Source organism: Solanum pennellii, chromosome 3, assembly GCF_001406875.1.
Source record: "Solanum pennellii chromosome 3, SPENNV200".
Classification (NCBI taxonomy): domain Eukaryota; kingdom Viridiplantae; phylum Streptophyta; class Magnoliopsida; order Solanales; family Solanaceae; genus Solanum; species Solanum pennellii.
The window spans coordinates 30,595,312-30,609,167 of record NC_028639.1 but is presented as its reverse complement, the minus strand read 5'-3'; positions in this window follow the sequence as shown (position 1 = coordinate 30,609,167).

Genomic DNA, 13,856 nt, shown 5'->3' with positions numbered 1-13,856 from the left:
CTTTTCGTACTAGTTCCTAAGTGATATACCTTTTATTCCTAGTTGATTCTAACACTCTTGGGTATATCTAAACATCATGAAATCATCCATAAACATGAGATCATGATCCTTGAATCCATAATCCAATTCAAGGGAAGCTAAGATCAAAGTCAAGGAAGTTAAGAGTCAAGTTTAAAAGTTAAGAAGCAAGTCAAAGAGAGTTCTTAAAGTTTTCAAAGAGTCTTAAGAAATCATTTTAACTTTCATTTAAGGCTCAAGTACAAGTCGAGCAAAGAGAAAAGAGTTGAGCTAATTTCCCAAAAAATCTATAAGGGAACTAAGTAATCCCTAAGAGTTAAAGTTTCAAGTTAAGTAAAGAGCAAGAGTTGAATTCATTTCTCTAAAGTTATAAAAGGTTGATAATGTTTCACATTTAAGTTAAAAAGGAAACTAAGAAGTTTCAAAAGAGTTTTGAACTAAAGAGGGGAACATTGTTTCCAAAAAGGAGTTTCTTAAAACTAAAGGGTTTAGTAAATCATCTCAACCCAAATGAAGGAAGTTTTATTTAGAAGAATGATCTAAAGTATGATTTAGGAGTAGTATTGCGCAACGATGTGGGAATGAGAGTTCAGATAACTCAAGTACCCATGTAAACCATGTAGCCATTATGGGTATTAATGTGTCATACTTTTTAGATGATCACGTAAGTTTAGCCAGTGGATCCACTAGGTTGAGGATGTCCTATGCGATGACAAAGTATAGGACAGTTCTGGCAGCGTGGACAAGACGTTGTATCATCACTTAGGCTCATAGTGATGGTTTTCGGTTAGAGAAACTCTCATAGAAACTATATTACTTTCATATATAAGTAAAGTTGAGTTTATTATTGTTTCATCTTTAATGAACTAAGAGTTCACATTTGTTTTTATCAGTTATATTTACATATTGTATATGTTCTTATTGCCATATATTGAGTTATTATCTTGTGAGTTGAGCAAAGCCAAGGTAAGTTCATCCTTACTCTATTTCAAGCGTTGTAATTGTGTTTAGCACTCCAACTCGCATAATGGTACATTCAATGTACTAATGCCAGTTTGTCTGCATCATTTTATGATGCAGACGCAGGTAACCAGGATCAGCACGTGGCGCTTCGTTGATCCAGATTGAGCTCCAAAGTTAGTGGTGAGCCTCTTTGCATTTTGAGGACACCTTTTTTATTTGATTTACTAGTTTAGTTTTAGGATGTTGTGGGGTCTGTACCAACATTTATCTTAGTCGGTTTAGAGGCTTCATAGACAATGTAGTAACTCAGTTTTGAAGTCTCCTTTATCTTACACCTCGCATGTTACAGTGTTGAGACTTAAGTGCCTATTTGTCCAAGATAGTTATTTAAGTTACCTCATGAGATTGCTTTCAAATTATTTGTCTGAGATGATTAGGTTTTCCGCTGAGTTAAGAAAGTCAGGCCAAGGGTTCTTTGGGGGCTAGCAATGGTCTTCGAGTGTCGGCAGCATCCAGGGTGTAGACTCCGGGCGTGACAAACTTGGTATCAGAGCACAGAGTTCAAGAGTCCTAGGGAGTCTATGAAGTCGTGTTTGTAAAGTCTTAGTCATCGGCGTGAAGCGCGCCACATCTATGATTAAGAGGCTACAACATTTAGGAATTCTCACTTCTTTCATATTCTTTCGTGCGTATAGTTTATCTCTAAAAGTCTCTTTCTAATTTGTGCTTACGCGTGTTTTCTGATCATCATGCCTCCATGAAGATTAGTCAAAGGTCGACCAGCCCAAAGAAATGTTGATGAGCAAGAGGTTCCTAATGCACTGAATGTGCAACCGCAGGGATAGGTTACAAATGCCGAATTCCAAGAAGCTCTCCGGATGTTAAGTCAAGTAGTAACCAACCAAGTCGGGCAACAGGGAGGAGATCGACAAGAGGGGGATGACACCTCGAGGATTCGTGAGTTTCTGAGAATGAATCCTCTTAGTTTCACCGGATCAAGCATTACTGAGGATCCGGAAGGAAGAATTAAAGAAAGTGTTTAAGGTGATGCATGTGGTTAGTACTGAGAGGGTTGAATTAGTTACATATCAACTGAAGAGTGTGGCTAGAACCTGGTTTGACCAATGGAAGGAGTGCAGAGCTGAGGGTGGGCTTGTTTCGAAGAAGCCTTCTTGGGGAGGTTCTTCCCTCGAGAACTGAAGGAAGCAAAGGTATGGGAGTTCCTCACTTTGAAATAGGACTCCATGAGTGTTCATGAGTATGGTTTGAAGTTCACCCAATTGTCTCTCTATGCTCCGGAGATGGTGAAATATATGAGGAGTGGGACGAGTTTGTTTGTTGCCGGTTTGGGTCGTGCTTCAAGAAAAAAAGGTAGGGACGCAATGTTGATTGGTGACATGAACATATCCAAGCTTATGGTCTATGTGCAACAAGTTGAAGAGGAGAAGCTGAGGGACATAGAGAAATATAGAAACAAGAAGGCAAAGACTGGGAATGAGTCTGGGCAGCAGAAAGGTGGTTCAAGTCGAGCATAATTTCAGAAATCAAAGGGGCATGCACCATCATCTGCTAGTGAACCTGCGCCCAGAAACTGAGGTGAGTATAGTGGCCAGAATTCACAGCACTTTAAGGCGAGACCAGCTCAGTCTTAAGGTAGTGTGGCATAAGGAGGAAGTAGGGCTCCTACATGTACTAAGTGTGGATAGGTTGTTTCAAGTGTGGTCAAGAGGGTCACTTCATGAGAGAGTGCCCCAAGAATAAGTAAGGTGGTGGAAATCTGGGCAATAAAGCTCAGTCTTCATCAGCTGCTCCACCAGGTAGGGCTGTACCTAGGGGAGCTACTTGTGGTACTGGCGAAGGAAAAAACCGCTTGTATGCTCTCAATAATCGTCAAGAACCAGAGAACTCTCCAGATGTTGTCACGGGTATGATCAAATTCTTTACTTTTGATGTTTATGCTTTGTTAGACCCAGGAGCAAGCTTATCTTTTGTAACCCCTTATGTTGCAAATCAGTTTGTGATTCTTCCAGAAAAACTTTGTGAACCCTTCTGTGTTTATACACGTGTTGGGGAATCTATTCTAGAGGAAAGAGTCTATCGTGATTGTCCTGTTTCTATCAATCACCAAAGTACCATGACTGATTTAATAGAGTTAGACATGGTAGATTTTGATGTCATTCTAGGCATGGACTAGATCCATGCCTGTTATGCATCAATAGATTGTAGAATTCGAGTTGTCAAGTTTCAGATTCCTAATGAACCAGTCATAGAGTGGACTAGTGCCTAAGGGTCGTTTCATTTCATACCTTAAGGAGAGGAAGTTAGTTTCTAAGGGGTGTATCTATCACTTAGTCTGAGTTAATGACTCAAGTATTGATGTACCTTCCCTTCAATTAATTCCTATAGTCAATGAGTTTCCATAAGTGTTTCCTGATGATCTACCCGGAGTCCCTGCCGAAAGGGAGATAGACTTTGGCATAGATATCATCCCATATACTCATCGTATCTCTATTCCGCCATACATAATAGCACCAACAGAGTTAAAAGATCTAAAAGAACAATTAAAAGATTTGTTAGACAAAGGCTTCATTCGACCAAGTGTTTCACCTTGGGCTGCTCCGGTCTTGTTTGTTAGGAAGATGGATGGGTCCCTTAGGATGTGTATAGACTACCTTCAGTTGAATAAGGTGACCATCAAGAATAAATATCCTCTTCCAAGGATAGATGATATCTTCGATCAACTTCAGGTGATTCTTGCTTTTTCAAGATTGACCTCGGATAAGGCTATCATCAGTTGAAAGTAAGGGAATGTGATATTCCAAAGATAACTTTTAGAACAAGGTATGGGCATTATGAATTCTTGGTTATGTCCTTTGGTTTGAAAAATGCTCCCGCAGCGCTCATGGATCTTATGAACAGAGTCTTCAAACTTTATTTAGATCTGTTTGTCATCGTCTTCATTGATGACATACTGGTTTATTCAAGGAAGGAAGAAGATCATGCTAGTCACCTAAGGATTGTTCTTCAGACCTTGAAGGATAAGGAGCTTTATGCCAAGTTCTACAAGTGTGAGTTTTGGCTTAAGTCAGTGGTATTCTTGGGCCATATAGTTTCTGGTAATGGGATTAGAGTTAACACTCAGAAGATTGAAGTAGTTCAAAGTTGGCCTAGACCCACGTCCCCAACAGATATAAGGAGCTTCTTGGGCTTGGCTGGCTATTATAGGAGATTTGTTGAATGATTCTTATTTATCTCATCTCCTCTGACCAAGGTAACTCAGAAGACAGTCAAGTTTCAATGGTCTGAAGCTTGTGAGAAAAACTTTCAGGAATTGAAAAAGAGATTGATTACCACTCTGGTTTTTTTTTACCTTACCAGAGGGTACTCAAGGTTTTGTGGTGTATTTTGATACATCAAGAGTTGGCTTGGGATTTGTGTTGATGCAGAATGACAAGGTTATAGCTTATGCTTTCAGACAATTGAAGATTCATGAGAAGAACTATTCAACTCATGAATTAGAATTGGTTGTAGTGGTGTTTGCGTTGAAGATATGTCGTCACACTTGTAAAATTTTCATATTGATATGTTCACTGATCACAATAGCCTCCAATATGTGTTCACTTAGAAAGAACTCAACCTCAGACAGAGAAGGTGGTTAGAATTACGGAAGGATTATGATATGAGTATTTTTACCACCCAGGTAAGGATAACGTGGTTGTTGATGCCTTAAGTAGGTTGTCCATGGGAATTACTTACTATGTTTAAGAAGAGAAGAGGGAGTTAGCTAAGGATGTGCACAGACTCGCACGTTTGGAAGTCCGACTTATGGATTCTACAGAAGGAGGCATAGTGGTGACCAATGGGGCTAAGTCATCATTAATGTCAGAAGTGAAAAACGAAGTAAGACCAAGATCCTATTTTTCTTTATTTGAAGGCAAGTGTCCATAAGCAAAGAGTATTGGCTTTTGAACAAGGGGGAGATGGTGTGCTGAAGTACCAAGGCAGATTATGTGTACCTAAGGTGGATGGACTCCAAGAGAGGATCTTGGAGGAGGATCATAGCTCTAGATATTCCATTCATTTGGGTTCCACCAATATGTACAGTGATTTGAGAGAGGTATATTGGTGGGAAGGTAAGAAGAAAGATATTGTTGCTTTTGTTGCCAAGTGCTCGAATTGTCAGCAAGTGAAAGTAGAGCACCAAAGGCCTGGAGGTTTAGCTAAGAATATAGAACTTTCAAAATGGAAGTGGGAGATGATTAATATGGACTTCATCAAAGGCTTGCCAAGATCTCGAAGGCAACATGATTCTATTTGAGTTATTGTCGATAGAATGACAAACACAGCCCATTTATTACCGGTAAAGACTACCTATTCGATCGAGGATTATGCTAAGTTGTACCTTCAAGAAGTGGCAAGACTTATGGAGTCCTGGTCTCCATTATATCAGACAGAGGAGCACAATTTACTGCTAAGTTCTAGAAATCTTTCTAGAAAGGTTTGGGTTCAAAGGTGAATTTGAAAACTGTCATCCTCAGACAGATGGACAAGCAGAGCGTACTATCCAGACCTTAGAGGATATGTTGAGAACTTGTTTGATCGACTTCAAGGGAAATTGGGATGATCATATACCTCTTATTGTGTTCCCTTACAACAACAGTTACTATTCGAGCATCTAAATGGCTCCATATGAAGCTCTTTATGGGAAAAGATGTAGATCTCCTATTGGGTGGTTTGAAGTTGGCGAAGCAGGGTTTATAGAACCAGATATAGTTCACCAAGCTATGGATAAGGTGAAAGTGATTCAACAAAGGTTGAAGATTGCACAAAGTCGCCAAAAGTCCTACACAGATGTAAGGACAAGGCCATTAGAGTTTGAGGTAGATGATTTGGTGTATCTTAAGGTTTCACCCATGAAAGGAGTTATGAGGTTTGGTAAGAAAGGGAAACTTAGTCCCCGGTATATTGGACCTTATAGAATCTCCAAGAGAGTGGGCAATGTGGCTTATGAGTTGGAGATACCCCAAGAGTTAGCGGCAGTTCATCCGGTATTTCATATTTCTATGTTGAAAAAGTGCTTGGGTGATCCTTCATTGATAGTACCAACAGAGAATGTGGGGATTAAGGATAACTTATCCTATGAAGAAGTTTCGGTTCAGATTTTGAATCGTCAAGTTCGCAAGTTAAGGACGAAGGAAGTTGCTTCAGTCAAGGTCCTTTGGAGGAACCAATTCGTTGAAGAAGCGACTTGGGAAGCTGAAAAGGATATGAAGAAGAGATATCCACATCTCTTTGAATCCGAAGAGAATGCAGATCAAGGTACTTAATTCTCTTCTTAGAACTTTATAAGGCTATGTATATGCATGTTATTACTTGCTTTTGTTTATTGAGTATTGAAATGATGTTACTACCTTTTACCTTAGTGAAAAAATTTCTTATTCGAGGATGAATGTTTCCAAGGGGGAGATATTGCAACATCTCGTAACTTGAGTTAACTAAGAATAAGCTAGAAATCAAGAATAATCATTTTTGGAAATAAGTAGGGAAATCTGGAAAATTTCCAGCTTTCAAAAGTGAGTTTTGGTCATTTTCAAACGGTCATAACTTTCAGCTCATGAGGATTTTTTATGAGTTCTTTATATGGTTGGAAATCCCTTGGGAAGATCTTTCCAACGGTGCCAAGTTTGCGAAATCTAAGGTCGTATGAGGGAGATATACCTTTTGAAAGTTGGGCTGTTGAACTGAGGAAAATCTAATCCAGAATTTTGTAAGGGACAAAGTTATTTTTTCACCTTAGTATTTCCTAATTCGTTTTAAGGTTATATTAGGGGTAAAAACCATTTAGAAAAAACAAAGAACGCTTAGGGCTTAGGAGAAAAGAGAAAGGAAGAGGAAGATCAAGAATTGTCCAAGATCGTTGCGTGAATTTCGTCGGGGGTGATCCCTATATTTTTGTACTATGCATAGATTTCAGTGTATTATTTTTCTTCATATAGTAGCTTGCTTACTATATTTCATAATTGTTTTAAACTAGATTGTTAGTCTAACATATTTTTCTTTTCTTTTTTTCAGAGTTGATTATTATAACATGATATGATGATATATGAAATAATATTCGAAGAGTGTGGAATGTGATTTATTTCAAGAAAAAAAATAAATTAATTTATAATTTTTCATTCTTCACATATAAAACTAAGAGGACACTAATTAAATTCTCTTTTGTATGTTCAATCTCTTATTTGACTTCTTAATCACCTTAATTCTCATTCTATATTGTGAAATTATGTATATTGAAGTTTTGTTTTTTGACCGAACGTGTTCGACAAGTAGACTAACTAATGTGGATTACAAAGTCATCCATGAGAGAATTAAAGAACAAATTGAGATGATCGATGAGAAAATCTTGTGGGAGAAAACTAGGGATTCACGTATAAGTAGGAGTTGAGAATTTATCTCGATAGTAATCATAAATTTTCACAATATTTTATTACATTAGATGTTTGTATGACAATTACATGACTCCTCTTACTTTGTGAAGTTATTTCAGAATTAGATGGTCAATCATTCTCTCTATTGTCACCATAGAAGTGTGCCAAATGAGTTTAGAAAACATAATTATGCAAGTTTTTCATAGAGATGTCATGAGTAAGTATCATTGTTTAGAAAGCTACATTATTGTACATTCATCATTTTTTGAAGAAAAAAATTTGTGCTCTTCTGAATATGTTGTCTCAAAGACTATATCAAATATGCACTTCACTTTGTTAAAAAATATGTTGTGTGTTTGTGTTTTTATGATTATAGTTTTATTAGGTTTTATTTCATTTTTCTTTTATCTGAAATGCAAATTTACTTATTTTTTAATGTGGTTCATCTAACACCAATAAAAATATTATTTTTGTGTTATAATCAATATAACAAAATTAAAATTTATTCTCGTTGTAGAAGTCATAAAAATATTATTTTCAATTCATTGTTCTTTTGTAAACCGCACGAAGCGTGATACCAAAAAAATCAAAATTCATTAATTATACAATAGACAAATAAATATAAAATTAACAGAGAAATAATTGAAAAATGCTAGAACGTTTAATTTATAAATATATATGAAGTTAAGAAGGTAGAAAGAAGGATTGTAATAGAAAAATAAGGAGAGAAATAGTAAATGGTAGTTGGGGATGGTAGCTAAGTATGTATGTTAATATAAGAGGTGGGAAAAAGAATGTGAAAAGATGATGACTTTATATTTTATAAATTAATATTACATAAATATTAAGAAATAAAAAGGTATAAAAATTTAAGGGAAAATATATATTTTTCTAAGCCACAAAGAGGTTGTATTTCACTATTTTTTATTACTAACAAATAGAACAATACAAATAAAGATGTAAAAAAGAAATTAAAAAATATATTCACACCATAGAAATTGATCAAATGAAAAAGAAATATATCTTTTTGTATTGAAATATATATTCTATCCTAATTATATATTCTTATATTATTTTGCTTTTATCTATATATTATAAATAAAATTCTTAACTAATAAGTTGGTTTAATATTTAATTGTAATTTTAATTCTAGAAAAACTTATCAAATCTCATTTGTTTTCTCATTCTTATTCACTTAAAAATGACATAATGCTTCAGTGATTTGGTGATAAATTAAAAAACTTTTGGTGATAAAATGAAAAATTTACCTCAAATGCTTCAGTTATTTGGTGACTGGATACCACAATTACTTCCTTCCTTTACATTCAAGTATTACTGAAAATCATCACACAAAATTTAGTTGATTAACATATCTATAAATATAAAAGAAAACCAACAAAAATTAAAATGAAGAATTAAAAGACAATGATGTCATTGAAAGCCAACAAATTCTTTTAACTAAGTAAAAAAGAAATGGGAGAAAATAGAAATGAGCATCTAGCATCTCTACATTTAAGTGTTATTTATAGATTGGTTAAGCATTAAAAATGAGGGAGAGAAGTTGATGAGACAAGTTAATTTAGTAGAGAATGCAAATAGGTATAGATTATTTTGTAACTCATGGGATATAATTAGATGCAATAATATGATAAATTTATTAACTATTAAATAAGTTAATTAAAAAAAAATAAAGCTAAAAACTCAAAAAAGAGGAAATAGATAAATAGTATCCTAAGTTATAGAAGGTAGCACATTACTTTGTCTGTGTCATGATCTGAATCTACACCGTGGACATGGCCGACACAAGTACAATTGTTGGTCCCCAAGCAAGCCCTCATTCTGGTTGACTACAAGTGGAAGACTAACTTAAGCATGCAAAAGGTTAAAAACTGAATAAATTCAAATAATCAAATTTAAGATAATATGAACAATACTGAATCGATAACTTTTTGAATAAAAATAATATATTCAACCTGCCATAAATAGGCAACTTAAGTCTTTAAAACATTTAACAAAATAAATGAACATATTTCTGAAACTTTATTGTCTATCTATGAAGCATCTAACTGACAAAGAAGAAAGTCGAAAAAAGATCCATGACATCCTAACAATAGATATAACTGAAAGTACAAGTGGAACTCTCTGGAAGCAAGGAGGCTCACCGTAGCTAACTTGAACTGCATGCGGTATCAATAAAGCACATGTTGACGATTCTGAGTACTTGTATCTGCATCATGAAACAATGCAGACCGAATGGATCAATACATGAAATGTACGAGCATGTAAGAGGAATTTTAAAGCATAAAATAAGCTTGAACTATTGGAATATAAACATATTTACCTCTTCTCGACTCAACTCAAAGAAACATAGTTCAACTCAACTCAGAGAAAATTGGGTTCAACCCAATGATAAGGTATTAAACTTAGTGAAATAAGACTCAACTCAATTATAAGATATGCAACTCATTGAATAAGGATCACTCTCAATAATAAGATACTCGACTCTAGGTACTCCACTCAGGATACTCAACTCTGTATAGTACTTAACTCTGCATACTCAACTCTGGATACTCAACTCTGTATACTCAACTCAATATAAAACAACAATATATGAAAAGTTTTTGAAATAGAAGAAAGCAACTCAATGTACTGAAAAATATTAACATAAATCTGTTTGTATGCAAAGATACAAGATGAACTCTGCTTGTATATGAAAATACAAGGTAAGCTCTGTGTATATAAGAATATAATATATAAATGTGAGAGGTTCTCTAACCGACTATCATCACTATGAGCTATGTAATGTACAATGTTTTGTCTCACGCTACCAGGACCGTCATATACCTTGTCGGGGTATAGAACCTAACTACTAAGTGGACCCACTAGTTTATGATAAAAAACACTAAGGAATCATCTAAAAAGTATGACCCTTTTCTACCCCATATCGGCTTATGGGGCTGGGAGTTTTCTGAACTCTCCCCCATATCGGTGTTCAATACTACTCTCAAAATATACTAGCTCATATTTTAAAAATATAAGTCTGTCGTTTGAGATAATTACTCAAAAGCTAGTCTGAAGGCTCTCTTGGAAATCAGTCTTCCTCTCTTGCTTAATTGTGGAAGCATTTACTCTTTACTGAAAATAGCTTAAAGACTCTTTTGTAAATCTTAATTTCCTTTCTTGTTTAAATGTGAAAACATTTTAATCTTTGGGAATACATAGTCCCCATACATTTTTTTTGAAGAAATGAACTTCACTCTTTACTCTTTACTCAGCTGAAAACTCAAGTCTTAAAACAAGTATAAAGAATTTGTAAAAGACTTCTTCAAATATGGTTCATGCAGAATTATGGGCGTGAACGACTCAATTCAAGGTTTTCAATAACCATGGATAGAACTCAATACTTGGAGCTCAAGAGCTTTATACTGCTCATTTCAAGAATGCTCAACTCAGAGGGTTCATGCAGAATTATGAGCATGAACTACTTAACTCATTAACTCAAACATACTTCTCATCTCAAGACTGCTCGACTTATAAGGTTCATGTGGAGTTATGGGCATGAACAACTCAACCCAATGGATTCATGGGTAACATGTAGTAGTCCCATGATTAGAAATATAATCTTAAAAGGATTATGAACTCTATACTCAAGACTTAGAACTTGAAGATACTACTCCTCTCAAAGATACTCAACTTATAGAGTTCATGCAGAATTATAGGCATGAACGACTCGACTGAATGTCTACATAATGATTTGGAACTCGTGTATACGACTCTTCTCGTTCTCATACTTACATCCTCAAAACGTAGCTCGAATAAATAGTTGATCTGAAAGGATTCACAATTGAACTCAAAGACTTTCTTGAACTCTACTCCTAACTCTCTCTTGAATATGAATTATGAATTCAAGAGTTATGGTTCATTAATATGAAGAGTCTCGTGATGACAAAGTAGGCTTATGAATACATTCTCCTCACTCTCATATTCACTTTCTCAAGTCTTGAAACAAGTTATTAGAATTTATAGAAGACTCCACAAAAAGACTCAAAGGGAATTTTTCTAAATGTTCGAAAGAACTCTCAAGACTTGACTCTCAACTCTACCTTGAATTTGATTTATGAATTCAAGGATGTGATTGGTTATAGGAAAGATCTTGTGATGTTTAGAAGTATTTTTAGATAGTTTAAACGTGAGAAAAGAACAAGAAATCATTGTCTAGAAGCAAGTCCATGATGCAAAGATGCATTTTAAATTTGGTCGCGAAATAAATTTTGAGGCAGAAGGGTTGGTGACCTCTCCGCGATGTGGAGAAAAAATTTTCAATCCTAAAGAACAGCCAAATTTGCTCGACTTGGTCCTTCTTCGTTTTCTAACCCCAATTGCCTAAATTCAATTCTTTTTCTCAACTCCTCTTTAGATTCAGATACCCATAACATGTACACTATATTCTAACTCAAAACAACTCTATTAATTGACGCAATAATCTCTAGAACTCCTCAATCTCAGCCCAATTTAAGAACACATGTAAGGAACACCAAACTTTCAACTTTTTAGAACGAATATAATGCTGAAATTAAAATGATTGACGTGTGGGTGAACAAAACACACACTATGGAAGCTTATGCATCACTTGGGGATTACACTCATGGCGAAAATCCTCTAGAAAACTCAAGAACTTTGACGAACATCTTAATCTTTTCCTCCTTTCTCCTTTTTTCTCTTCTTGAGCTCTCAACTAAAACCCTAAGCATATGTTAGGATTATAAAACTGAACCTAATCAGATTAGACCCCTAAAACCTTACTAAAAACGAATTCAATCTGATTTGGTAAGGAAAACACCAAACTACCCCTCACTATTTTCGAGTAACATTCCTTAACTAGACAACCTGACTACAAACGGGCATATCTCACTCATCCAAAATCGAAACTTAGCAAACTCGGTGGAATTGGAAATATGATTCAAAGAACTTACATTAACTATCTTGTAGCCCATCTAACTCATCATGTACCATGAGTTACGATTGTTTAAAGTTCACCCAAAACTTAGAAGAGCTTCGGAGCTTGGAATGACTTCAACGAATTCTCTCTATTTCTTTTTGGAACACAAGGTGATACATTTAGTGACCATAACACTTAGAAAAATTTAAATTACTTGATAAAAACTCACTCACTACGAAGAACGTTCAAGTCTTAGTTCGATAGTTTTTCTGGGGTGTTACAATCTATTTCTAGCTTTGAAATCTATATAAATATATATTGATGTATAATTTAATAATAAAGATAAATATACTTAAAATATAAAAAAGTATTATCATTTTATAATTTATCATTAGAAGAAGGAAGAAAAGAAAAGAAAAATATTTTTTTAAGAGTAAAAATTTAAAGAGGTGTGAGTTATGGATAATTACTCATTAAAAATTGGATTGTGAAGAGTGTTTGGTGTAAATTTTCCTCCTTAAATAAAATAGTTATTTGTAATGAAAAAATAAATTTACTTCTACAATAAAATAACTTATTTAAATTCTAAAATAAAGCCAAAAAAGGAGAGAAACAAAGACAATTAGTAATGGAGGCCATAGAGAGGTGTTACATCATCTTCTCTATGTTTCTCCTTTATATATATATACTAGTATACATATCTGTGCGTTGCATGGATATTTTAAAATATAATAATTTTAAATTTTAAAAAATAATTAATACGAATTATTATTCAGTAAAAAAGTGCATGCATAATCATATTTAATGTTTTAATTTTATATATACATCTAATGCTAACAATTTTTTATCCTAACTAACGGACAATGACTGTATGTTCTTCGAAGACACTAAACATTTTTCTAACAACTTCTCCTTCTTCTAGTAGAATGAAGACTAATAGCATATGTAACATGTGTTTAATTGATGTTTGTGCTAATTAATTAAATTATAAATTCATAGATCAATCTAAATTGTTGTATTAAAAATATAGTCTCTACTTTTCGCTTAAATCTAAATATAATTTACAAAGAATGTTGCAAGCTCTTTAACATGCTCATCTTTCGTTTAATTTTGCAAAATAAAATGATTTTCGTTTAATCTAATACACTTTCAGAAAATAAGAATGTATAAATATTGAATTTGAGTGACTAATTAAATAAAAAATAATATAATAAAATTAATGTACCACATAAAATAAATTATCAAGTTAATATTATACCACATAAAAATAAATTATTTACGATTAAAAAAAAATCAAAAGATGAAAACAATGGATCATCTTCCACTCCTTAATTTACTATAAGTTTCTTCTTTATTTTATGGATTTTTAGATATCTTTAGTCTTTCTAAATATGTGTTAAATTTTATTCTTTAGGAAATATGTATAACTTAACAATGACAAATAATGTTAGACTTTAGTATTAAAAACTTTTAAATTAATTTTATATATATATATATATATATATATA